General features: G+C 50.1%; 1 long non-coding RNA gene across 1 annotated transcript in view; it reads right to left on the bottom strand.

The window, feature by feature from the left end:
• Positions 1 to 10149, bottom strand: part of LOC129033058 (uncharacterized) — a 29779-nt gene continuing 19630 nt past the window's right edge. Inside the window, exons 3-5 of the long non-coding RNA XR_008501517.2 lie at positions 5499 to 5715; positions 4510 to 4637; positions 1 to 3056 (exon numbers count right to left, since the gene is read on the bottom strand). This is a non-coding gene — a long non-coding RNA (uncharacterized LOC129033058). The remainder of the gene's footprint in view (positions 3057 to 4509; positions 4638 to 5498; positions 5716 to 10149) is intronic.

The following is a 10149-nucleotide window of genomic DNA, read 5'->3' as shown; positions in this document are numbered from 1 at the left end:
AGTATTATAAATGTGTTTATTACATTAAAAATAATGTAAAATAGTTTAAAACAAGTACTAGGAACAGTCTCATATGGTTTAACAAATGGTTTAAGGAGGTCCTCCTTTACGAACTTATCACCAGCAGCTCTGGAGGTAAAACAGCCAAGAGTACAGGGGTAGAAAAAAAAAAAAAAAAACAAAGCAAAATCATATAGGCTCCCTATGCTCTCAGAAGGAAGAAAAAGCTTCCTGCTGTTGGTGTACAGTAACCTCCACAAAGGCCTGTGTGTTTAATGACACCAGATTATCCCTACCTCCCCCATCCCTCCTCTCCCTTCTTGGAGTTGCTAGGAGGCCAGGGGTGTGCTGCAGTGTAACAAAGCTGTGTCAGGGAGGCTGGAGGCCAGAGCCTGTTAGATATACAGGGCCTGTTCGAGGGAGCTTAATATCCTCTTACTGGAATAACTATTGTCCCAGCTTCTCAACAAATACCAACCGTCATTAATAAAAGGACTAATAAAAGCATTTATTGCACTCAGGCACTGGTCTTGCTTTTTGTAGCTCCAGGGCCTTGGCAGAAGCAGCCGTTGAGGATGAGGGCTGGAAAAGCTGAGGCTCCCCCTGCACCCCAGAGCTCAGCCCAGGCCTCCAGCCCAGCCCATCACCCTTCCCAAGGCCAAAGGCAGCAATCGGTGAGATCTCTCGTCAAAGAAGAGCTGGGCAGTCAGACAGTGGGAGACTGGAGCATGAAGATAATGTATCATTTAGGCATCAGACTCCTGGGTCATTGTAAATAGTGACTATAGGGTGGTGAAAAGGAAAAGGTTGCTTATCACGACTTTATTTCAAGAAGCTGAAAGCACATCATCTTGCAAGACTCTTTCCCACATTTTACAGAGGGGGAAATGGAGGCACACAGGCATTTAGGGGCTCACTCAGTCATGTGATATACGGCATCCTTGCCAGAACTGACAAGACTCCAAAAGTCCTTACTCCCAAAACCAGCACCACACTGATAGAAAAAGGAAGTGTGAGGCTGTATCTATCTCTGCCCAGTCCCGGATTCCATGAACACTGTATCATTGCCACTGCTTCTCTAAATTATTATTGTTATTATTATAATAACTAGTGGGCAGAGTTGAGTGGGTGGTGAGTGTCAGATAATTACTAACACCCCAAAATTAAAGCGGTTGAGTCCTTACTTTTCCACGGCTGCTCAAGATGAAAATGAAAGCTGGCCTCCAGGGGGCCCTGGGAGGAATCCTAATCTTGAGATAGAGGCAGCCCAGGTGGGGAAGGCAATGGAGGAAGAACAGGCCCAAAAGGCCTAGGAAGCCAGACTTGGAAACTCTAGATCCTGGATTATAGGACCCTGAGTGAGAAAGCACAGTCAAACCAACCTGGCTTCACATCTTGGGCCTGCTTCTCCTTTGCTGCATGACCTTGGGAATTTACCTAGCCTCTCTGAACTTCAAGTTCCTCATCCATCAAATGAGGATAATAATCATAACTAGTCCCTAGAGCTGTTGTTGTAAGTAAGGGTTAGAGGACAGAGTGTGAGAAATCCAGAAATGTGGGTTGTTTCCTCCCTGAGCCTAGAGCCTTGCCAGTGAGGAGACCACTAACTGTGGGGCTGCAGAACTTTCCTGGCATCAGGGACATTAGGAGGCAGAGTCCTCTTCTCAGGACTAGCAGTTCAGTGGGAAACAACTTTAGCCTCAGTTTCCCCCCTATTTAAGACAGGGCAACAAAATCTCTTGGGCCCTCGGCCCCTCCCTGCCCCAAGGGCTGTCAGATGGATAAAGGAGACAGGGTCCTGGGAGGAAAGGTGGGCGTTAATAACAGCACCCTGGATCTCTATTATTATTGTCATTATTCTGGCTCTGTCCTGTAAGAAGCGGGGACCCAGGTGACTCACTGTCTGCCTGCAGCAGCCCAACATCGGCCTGTTGGGACTTGCCAGCCTGCCAGGATTCCTCCACCAAAGAGGCCTCTGCTTCTTTCTCAGCTCCTGATGGGAGCTGTCAGGGTCCCCATGGCTGGGTGGAAAGGGAGTGGGAGAGGGCATTTGAGACCATAGTGCACAGCTCAGAGAGGCTGGGACACCTGTGCCAACAGCTATGAGTGAGCTTAGGGCATGGAGTGGCAGGAGCTGGGCCTCCTGGAGGTTGTGGGGTTCACACCTGGAGATAGTACCTGATTCCTTCGGAGTGGTCCTGGGGATGGTAGGCCCCAGGGAGAGGGCGGTGAGAGACAGTGACAATTCAGGCCTGGGTCTGACCCTGGGACAGCTCTCCCAGGTGGGATGGGGTGGGCAATGGGATGAGGACCAAGCCCCCTCCTCCTCCAGGGGAGACGCTCTGGGTGGCTGGGGCCTGGCAGAAGAAGCCGGTGGCATCAGCAGATGATTCTGAAACTCTGTAACCCAAATGCCTGGATCCTAAAATCTCAGCAATTGTTGGGGGTAGAGAAAGGGAACTGGGGTGCCTCTGACAGCCACCAAGCCCCCTGCCATGCGAGCTCTCTATAAATGTGATTTGAACAGCTATGACTCACCCGCACACACCCCTGCAGTTCTGTGGTGAGGACACAGCTAATCATAGCTGTGTTTGGGGGAGGAAGAGGGATTTTGCCACAAGCTCCACAACAGTCCCTCCTTCTCCAGGATGGCAAAGCGGGTGTGACTGGCCAGGAGTTTGGCAAGTAGGAGTTTCTGCTTCCCTGGGGATTGGCTCTGCCCAGGGGAAGAGCACACCCCTAGAAGGGCCATTAAGGTCAGGGTTGGTTCCCTGATTTCTGATCAGAGATGACACCAGGAAGATCTGAGCTGGATTCCCTCAGATCTGTCAGTGATGATGTTTGCTTGGGTCTTGTTTTTGTTTTGATTAGAGCTGAAAGGCACCAATTACAGGACACCTAGTTGTACCCCAAACTATCGATGAGGAAATCGAGGCCTCGAGAGGGTGAAATGACTTGTTCAAAGTCATAAAGGGAGAGTCTTAGAGGCAGAGCCACAGCTCCAACTGCAGATCTGTTGTTCTTTCTGCGAATTCTTCTATGTCTATTTTGATTCCCTAAGAAATGACAACAAAAACAAAAATATCAGCCACAATTCACTGACTAATACCTGCCAGTTACTAGATTAGGTGGTTTATGTATATTACCTCAGGCTGCGAATGCAGATGAGGCGTTCAAACATCAGGTTTACTTAGATCAACTCTACATTTTCTTCCAGTTCTGAGGTACAATCATTCTGGGGCACACGCTCTCAAATTCCCAGCCATTCTGGCTGTGCTTGCTTTATTAATTGATGTAGTACTTTCTACATGCGAGGATCTTGACTGGGCTCTGGGAATCCACAGATAAAATAGGACAAGTTTCTTGACAGTGCACTAGGATCAATGATTTACCAGAGTTATAGACAAAGGATCAGGAATACAGACAAATGTGTACTGAGAAGATGAAGAAGTCTTCCAGATTCAGTGACATTTAGGCAGGGTTTTGAAGGGTGAGTCGGAGTTTGCCAGGTGGGGCTGCAGATGAGAAAGATGAAGTACATGCAAAGAAAATCACATGCGGAAGAGCTGGTGGAGTGAAAGTGTTCTGTGTGTTTGAGAACAACAAATAGTTTGAGACAGAGTGTGGTGGAATGAAGGGGAAGGTGTTAAATCACACCACAGAGGCGGGTTGAGACTACCTGAGCAAGGCATTCCTTCCAGGCTAAGGAGGGCACTGCTCAAGAGGTTTAAGCAGACATCTGCTTTGGAAGGAGTCTGAGACTCTCATTCCTAGCTTATGTAAATACATATTCTACCTCTGATAGAGCCTGTTTCTCTCCCGCAGACCTCATTTGTCTGGGCACCTGTGAATATGTTTGTCCACCTGGAATGCTAAGAGGTCCTTCAGTGAGGATGACACGGATTGCCAGCTGTGGTCACAAACTCCTGCTCTTTGCCTCTGCACAAGAACATTCTGGGCGCTCCTCTGGCATTCCTCTCATTGACTGGGTATTAGTGGGGTCTTTACACCCTGGCATACTGCTCGGTCAGGCGCTGTCAGATGGCCCGTGCAGTGGAGCTGGGCCGTGGACCCACAATAAACCCTTCCCTGTCCCTCTTCTTGTCCCAGCTCCTGGCCTACCCCAAACCAAGCTCTGCCCCCGTGAGAACCGCCCTCTTCACCCCTCCACCCCCAACTCGCATCCCAGGGTACTTTAACCTTCCTGTTAGAACACGCTTTCTTTCTCCCGCTTTCTCCCTGGCTGGCTTTCCAGCCCACCCTGGTCTGGGTGCCTGGAATACAGTGGCATTCTTAGTTCTTGTCAAGTTGAAAAAAGGAGCTTTCTTTCATGTGTATTTTCATTTTTAATCTCAGTTAATCATCCAAAAGAGGCTTCCTGACAGAGAGAACAGAAGATGCCTTTTGGAGCCCGAGAGGCTTGAAGCCGGGCTGTGTGACCTTCAGCAATCATTTCACTTCTCTGAGCGCCAATATTCTCATCTGTAAAATGGGAACATCAGCCCTTACCTGGCAGGGATTATAAGAGATAACATGCCTGTCAATCAATCAAGGAAGGGTTGAGTTCAGTTGAGAGACCCGAGCAGGAAGGGACACATTCCTATGCTTCCTCTAAGAACTGGTACCTTTTCTTCCGGCTAAAAAAACACAAACAAAACAGTGTGTTAAATCAGGGCTTTGTGCTGTTGCAAGTGACACTGTAGTGAAATGGGAAGAAGCCCACCCTCGGTAAGGATCCTAAGGCCTCTGCCAACAGGAGGAAGACGCGTCCTTCCTGTTCCTGAGGGAAATGAAAGGCTGCAGTCAAAGCTCTCTTCCAAAGCCCGCAGACAGGTAGCTCTCGGGCTGACCTTTGCCGGGCTGGTAAGCCTCATAGTTTCATTGTTCCACCCGAGCTGGGGAGCTGGTTGGTGGAGTTGGCTTAGAGAAGGATATTTTGTATCTGTCTTTTGGAATGACTAATGAATGAGCTGTCTCCACTGCAGGAGAATTATGCCACTTAAGCAAAACCCAGCCGGGCTGGTCGGCTCTGAGATAGCTAATAGGAAATGCCTGTCAGAGCACTGACGCTTCAAAGCCAAATATATTCTCACTGTGTTCTCTGTTTGCTAAGTTTACTTTATGCAAAATATAACTCAGCTGAAAATATGTAGATGGCAGAGTGCTCGCTCCTTCTCTCTGGAAGAAATTGCAAAGATGGGGAGGAGAGCAGTTTGCAGTTAACCCTACTGGTCCTGCCAGGCTGAGGAAGAGCTGGACCCAGAGATCTACTCGCTAGAAAGTCTGTGCCTCTGATGGGTCCATAGCAACTGCAGTCTTCAAAATAGAGGCAACTGCCCTCCTGCCACATTTCCAGACAATGGGAATACAGGGAGCGTGGCACTGGCAATCACAAACAACCTGTCTGTCAACTTGCCCAGTGTTGCAGGGGCCAATAAGGCCATGTGGGGACTATTGAATTTTTGACCTGTTTAGTGGCCTTGCCCACCAATACCCACCCCTCATCGGTGAGGCACAACATCCTCCAACCAAGAAGCAACCAAAACAGTCAGTGACTCGTGTAACCCCTGAATGGAGCAATAGCCGAGTGGATGCTGAAGCAATGTAATCTATGAGAAGGGCACTGGATGGGGAGTCAGGGGAGCTGGGTTCTGGTCCTTCTGTCTCTTCCTCTGTCACCTTGCAGGAAAGGTCTTCAGGCCTTGGCTTCACCATCTATAAGTGGAGAGATTGGACCAGCTCAGCAATTTCTAGTGTCACATGACGCTAACACTCTGTATTATACACAACAGAATGGAGGCAGGAGTGTGGCAACAGCACCCCATTCTCAATTCCCTGACGCTCTCCCTCTCTCAAGAATTGCCATAAGGAGCTGGGCATAAAGACAGGATCATCTTTATAGAGATATGCGAGATTTCTCAATACCCAAAGTGGAAAAGATCCCCCGAGGCCATGACCGTGGAATGAGCATGTGCAGATCCCTTGCTGAGGAGGAGCAAAGACACAGGAACTCCTGCAGCTTTTGACTTGGAAACATCCTGATTCCCATAAGGCCACAGTCACCAGGCAGCCTGCTGGCAACTCATTCCTCTTCCCAAACACCCTCCCTACATAAAAGGTCTGGCCTCCTTTACGGAAGGCATTTGGGTTTACTCCTCTGGGACAGAAGTGGTGAGGACTGGGCCTAAGGAGCTGTGGGCTTCTCAGAAGGACCTGGAGAATAACCTTGGAACACCTAAGTGTGTGATGCAAAGTAGGGATGAAAATACGCATTAGACATGAAGAGCTCCCTGTTTTGTTGCAAGATGAGAACATATAGAGGAGGCTGGGCGCCGCGGCTCATGCCTGTAATCCCACCACTTTGGGAGGCCGAAGGGGGTGGATCACAAGGTCAGGAGTTTGAGACCAGCCTGGCCAACACGGTGAAACCCCGTCTCTACTAAAAATACAAAAATTAGCCGGGTGTGATGGCAGGCACCTGTAATCCCAGCTACTCGGGAGGCTGAGGCAGGAGAATGGCTTGAACCCGGGAGGCGGAGGTTGCAGTGAGCCGAGATCGCGCCACTGCACTCCAGCCTGGGGGGACAGAGTGAGACTCCATCTCCAAAAAAAAAAAAAACAAACAATATATAGAGGAAACAAAGAATGTTGTAGGGTAAATCACTTGACACTGACATTGCTTTATAAGCACATTAGAAGTTCAGAGAGGTAACGCCTTTGGGCAAGTTGCTGAAATCTCTGAGCCTCGGTCCTCATCTATAAAATGGGGATGGTGACGACTTCCCGTCACTGCAGAGACAATGTATATAGAATGCCCCACACACCACCCAGCACATTTTAATCACTCAATAAAAAGAAACTATTACTATTTTTATAGCCAAGGCTTAGAGGAGAGCTTCTCAACAGAATGGGTTCCAGGTGAGCAGAGACCTGACCCATCCCTTTAGCCCTTGGTTCTCGGCCTGGGGTGTCTGGACCCCTTAGCTTGCCCTTCTCAGGCTGCCAGCAGTTCCTGCAGTGTGTCACACAGACAGTATCCACTCCTTCGTGTGCAAAGAACATTGGGAAGCCCTGACTTAGAGACCTCCAGGTAGGCTTCAAAACCTACAAGGCCGACCAGGCATGGTGGCTCAGGCCTATAATCCCAGCACTTTGGGAGGCTGAGGTGGGCGTATCACCTGAGGTCAGGAGTTCGAGACCAGCCTGGCCAACATGGCCAAACCCCATCTCTACTAAAAATACAAAAATTAGCTGGGTGTGGTGGCGTGCACTTGTAATCCCAGCTACTCGGGAGGCTGAGGCAGGAGAATTGCTTGAACTCGGAAGGCGGAGGTTGCAGCGAGCCGAGATTGTGCCACTGTACTCCAGCCTGGGCAACAGAGCAAGACTCTGTCTCAAAAAACAAAACAAAACAAAATCTACAAGGCCTTTAGTGAGGTGGGAAGCATGGAGGGGCTTCTGCTGCCCTAATAGGAATCAAGGAAAATAGCAAAAACCAGCCACAAAGAGTGAGAGATGGCGGGCCTGAGAGTCAGGGGACAGCTGGGAGGTCTCAGTGCCCTATGCAATGTCTTGCACATGGACCCCCAGCACATATTATTAGGTGAGTCATTGATTCTGCTTTATGGGGAGCAGAGTCCAAGTTGAGAGATGTTGAGGGAAAAGGCTGGAAAATGTCCACTTAAGTGGGGTGAGACTGGGCAAGGGTCATGAGGCAGGGCTTGGGGCTTGTGGGGACATGCTGAGGCTTAGGGGCTTGTGCTACTCAGGGGTCAGAGGAAGACAAGAGACAGGAGTCAGTGCAGACACTCAGGCAGGCATCAGATGGCAGAACAGGGTGGAATGCAGGCATTCAGGTCAGCAAGCAGCCGGGGGCCGCAGGAAGCATGAGCTCTAGTGCTGAGGAGGCATTAAGCCAGGCTCAGCCACAGAGACTGGTCTCAGAAGGCGGGTACCAGGGCCACAGGGAAGAGGCTGTCACTGGTGGATAGAAGTGAGGGAGCTACATGAAGCCCAAGAAGCCAGGGAGAGGTGCTGACACTCGCTTAGCCCACCTTAGAGAGCCGTGCAGGTATTAGAGCAGGTAGCAGCCCATCCAGCTGGCCGATGGTGGTGGAAAGAATCACACGAAAACCTCTCCATGCACATGGCAACCGCCACAGACACCAGAGGGCAGGGTTGGGGACTGGAGGAAGCTGGGCCAGAGAAACTGACTTGGCTGCCGCGTGGCCAAGCACAGCACTAGAGGGGCACAGAAGTGTGCTCCGTTCAGGTGGGGCTGGGAGGCTGGCCCATCAGGCAGGTGGGGTGGAGCCAGTGGGAGGTCAGTAGCAGGAAGGCAGCTGCAACCTGGTTCTGGGTGGCTGGACCCCAGCTACAAGCAGGGTTCCCAAAGGGGAGCAGACGACGATCAAAGTCCAGCCCTTGTCAGACACCCTTAGAAGGAGTAGTATAGCACACGGGTTTCGGTCTCAGACAAGCCTGGTTTGAATCCTGTTCCCCCCCTTTAGCAGTTGTACAACACTGGCGGTAACACTTAACCTCTCGGTTTCCTTATCTGCAAAGTGGAGAGAATCCTAGCACCTACTTCACAGGGATGAAGGTTAAATCAGGCCATTTGTGGAGCTTCTAGTATAGATAGATGCTCACAAAATTGTACCTATTCTAACCATGATGATTAGCTCCTGAGATTGTCAGGTCCCCAGAAATCAGGAGGGCTTCCCAGGTTAGATGGGTAGAACACAGCAGAAGCCCAGCCTGTGTGAGAAGGAAACATCACAAAGGCTGCGACCACAGAGAAGCCCCTGTTCAAATCCCTGTGGGTCCTTAGCAAGTGACGTAATCCCTTCAAGCCTCAGTTTCCTCTCCTATAAAATGGAGATACTACTGTGTGCCTTTGGGGTTGTTGTGATGGTTAAATGAGATAATATAAGTGAAGAGTCCAGTCCAGTAAGAGCTTAGTGAAAAGCTACTCTGTGGACTAGGATGATACAGGAGGGAGGTGAATGAGGATGGGACCCCGGGGGTAAGTGGGGGCCCAGGGCTTACCCTCTGTACTCCAGATCCCAGATCTCTCACAGTAGGGATACTTTCTCCCTGCAGAAGCAGATGCAGCCAGAGCTAAGGGGGCCCCACAGGAATGCAAATGCGCTCACATACTTTCTGATAGGATTCCTCCTACCTGGATGGAATTGACTCAGGAACCAGGTAAGCCACATCTGATGATGGAGACAGCTTGTGGCTGTAGCTGGGAAGGGAGAAGAGAAAGAATAAGGGGGATATCGGGGGGGGGGGTGGCGCTGGTGGAAGAAAGATATTTCCATTGACTCTGTAAGTAAGTAATTACTTGCGCACTTTCTACAGGTCAAGCCCTATAGATACCAGGGTGAACAAGACTGTCACGGTCTCTGTACCCTCAAAATTGAGCCTAGCAGGGGAGCCTAGCACGGGAGCAACGAAAGGGGAGCTTTGGGGCTAGGTACGGTGGCTTATGCCTGTAATCCCAGCACTTTGGGAAGCCAAGGGAGGTGGATCACTTGAGGTCAGGAGTTTGAGACTAGCCTGGACCAACATGGTGAAACCCCATCTCCACGAAAGATACAAAAGTTAGCCGGGCATGATGGCATGCACCTGTAGTCCCAGCTACCGGGAAGGCTGAGGCAGGAGAATCGCTTGAAGCCAGGAGGCAGAGGTTGCAGTGAGCCAAGCTCAAGTCACTACACTCCAGCCTGGGGGACAGAGTGAGACTCCATCTCAAAAAAAAAAAAAGAATGAAAGGGGAACTTTAGGGAGATGGTTCAGTGACCACATTCTGGCTGGAATGAGGTGGGGGCTTGAGCAGGTAGGAATGTGTGCTGTGATCAGGTGAGAGGGGGTGAAAGCGGTTGAGGATGCGGGCTGTGTCACCTGGTGGAAAGAGCACTGTGTGTCACCAGACCCCACGTCATCGCAGCTCTACCTCTTACCAGCTATTTGGTTCTGGACAAGTTAGCTTTGGGGGCCTTCAGTTCCCTCCTCTGTAAGATGAGACTTTGCTAGTACCTGCCTCACGGGGTTGTTGGTGACTATTAAATTAGGTGATAAATAGAAATCTGGCCTCTTAGTAAGTGTTCAGCACATGAGGGCTATGGTTAATAGGAACATTAATCA

The sequence above is a fragment of the Pongo pygmaeus genome, chromosome 2 (genome assembly GCF_028885625.2).
Source record: "Pongo pygmaeus isolate AG05252 chromosome 2, NHGRI_mPonPyg2-v2.0_pri, whole genome shotgun sequence".
Classification (NCBI taxonomy): domain Eukaryota; kingdom Metazoa; phylum Chordata; class Mammalia; order Primates; family Hominidae; genus Pongo; species Pongo pygmaeus.
Note: the sequence above shows the minus strand (reverse complement) of the source record. Positions and strands in the feature narration are given on the sequence as shown.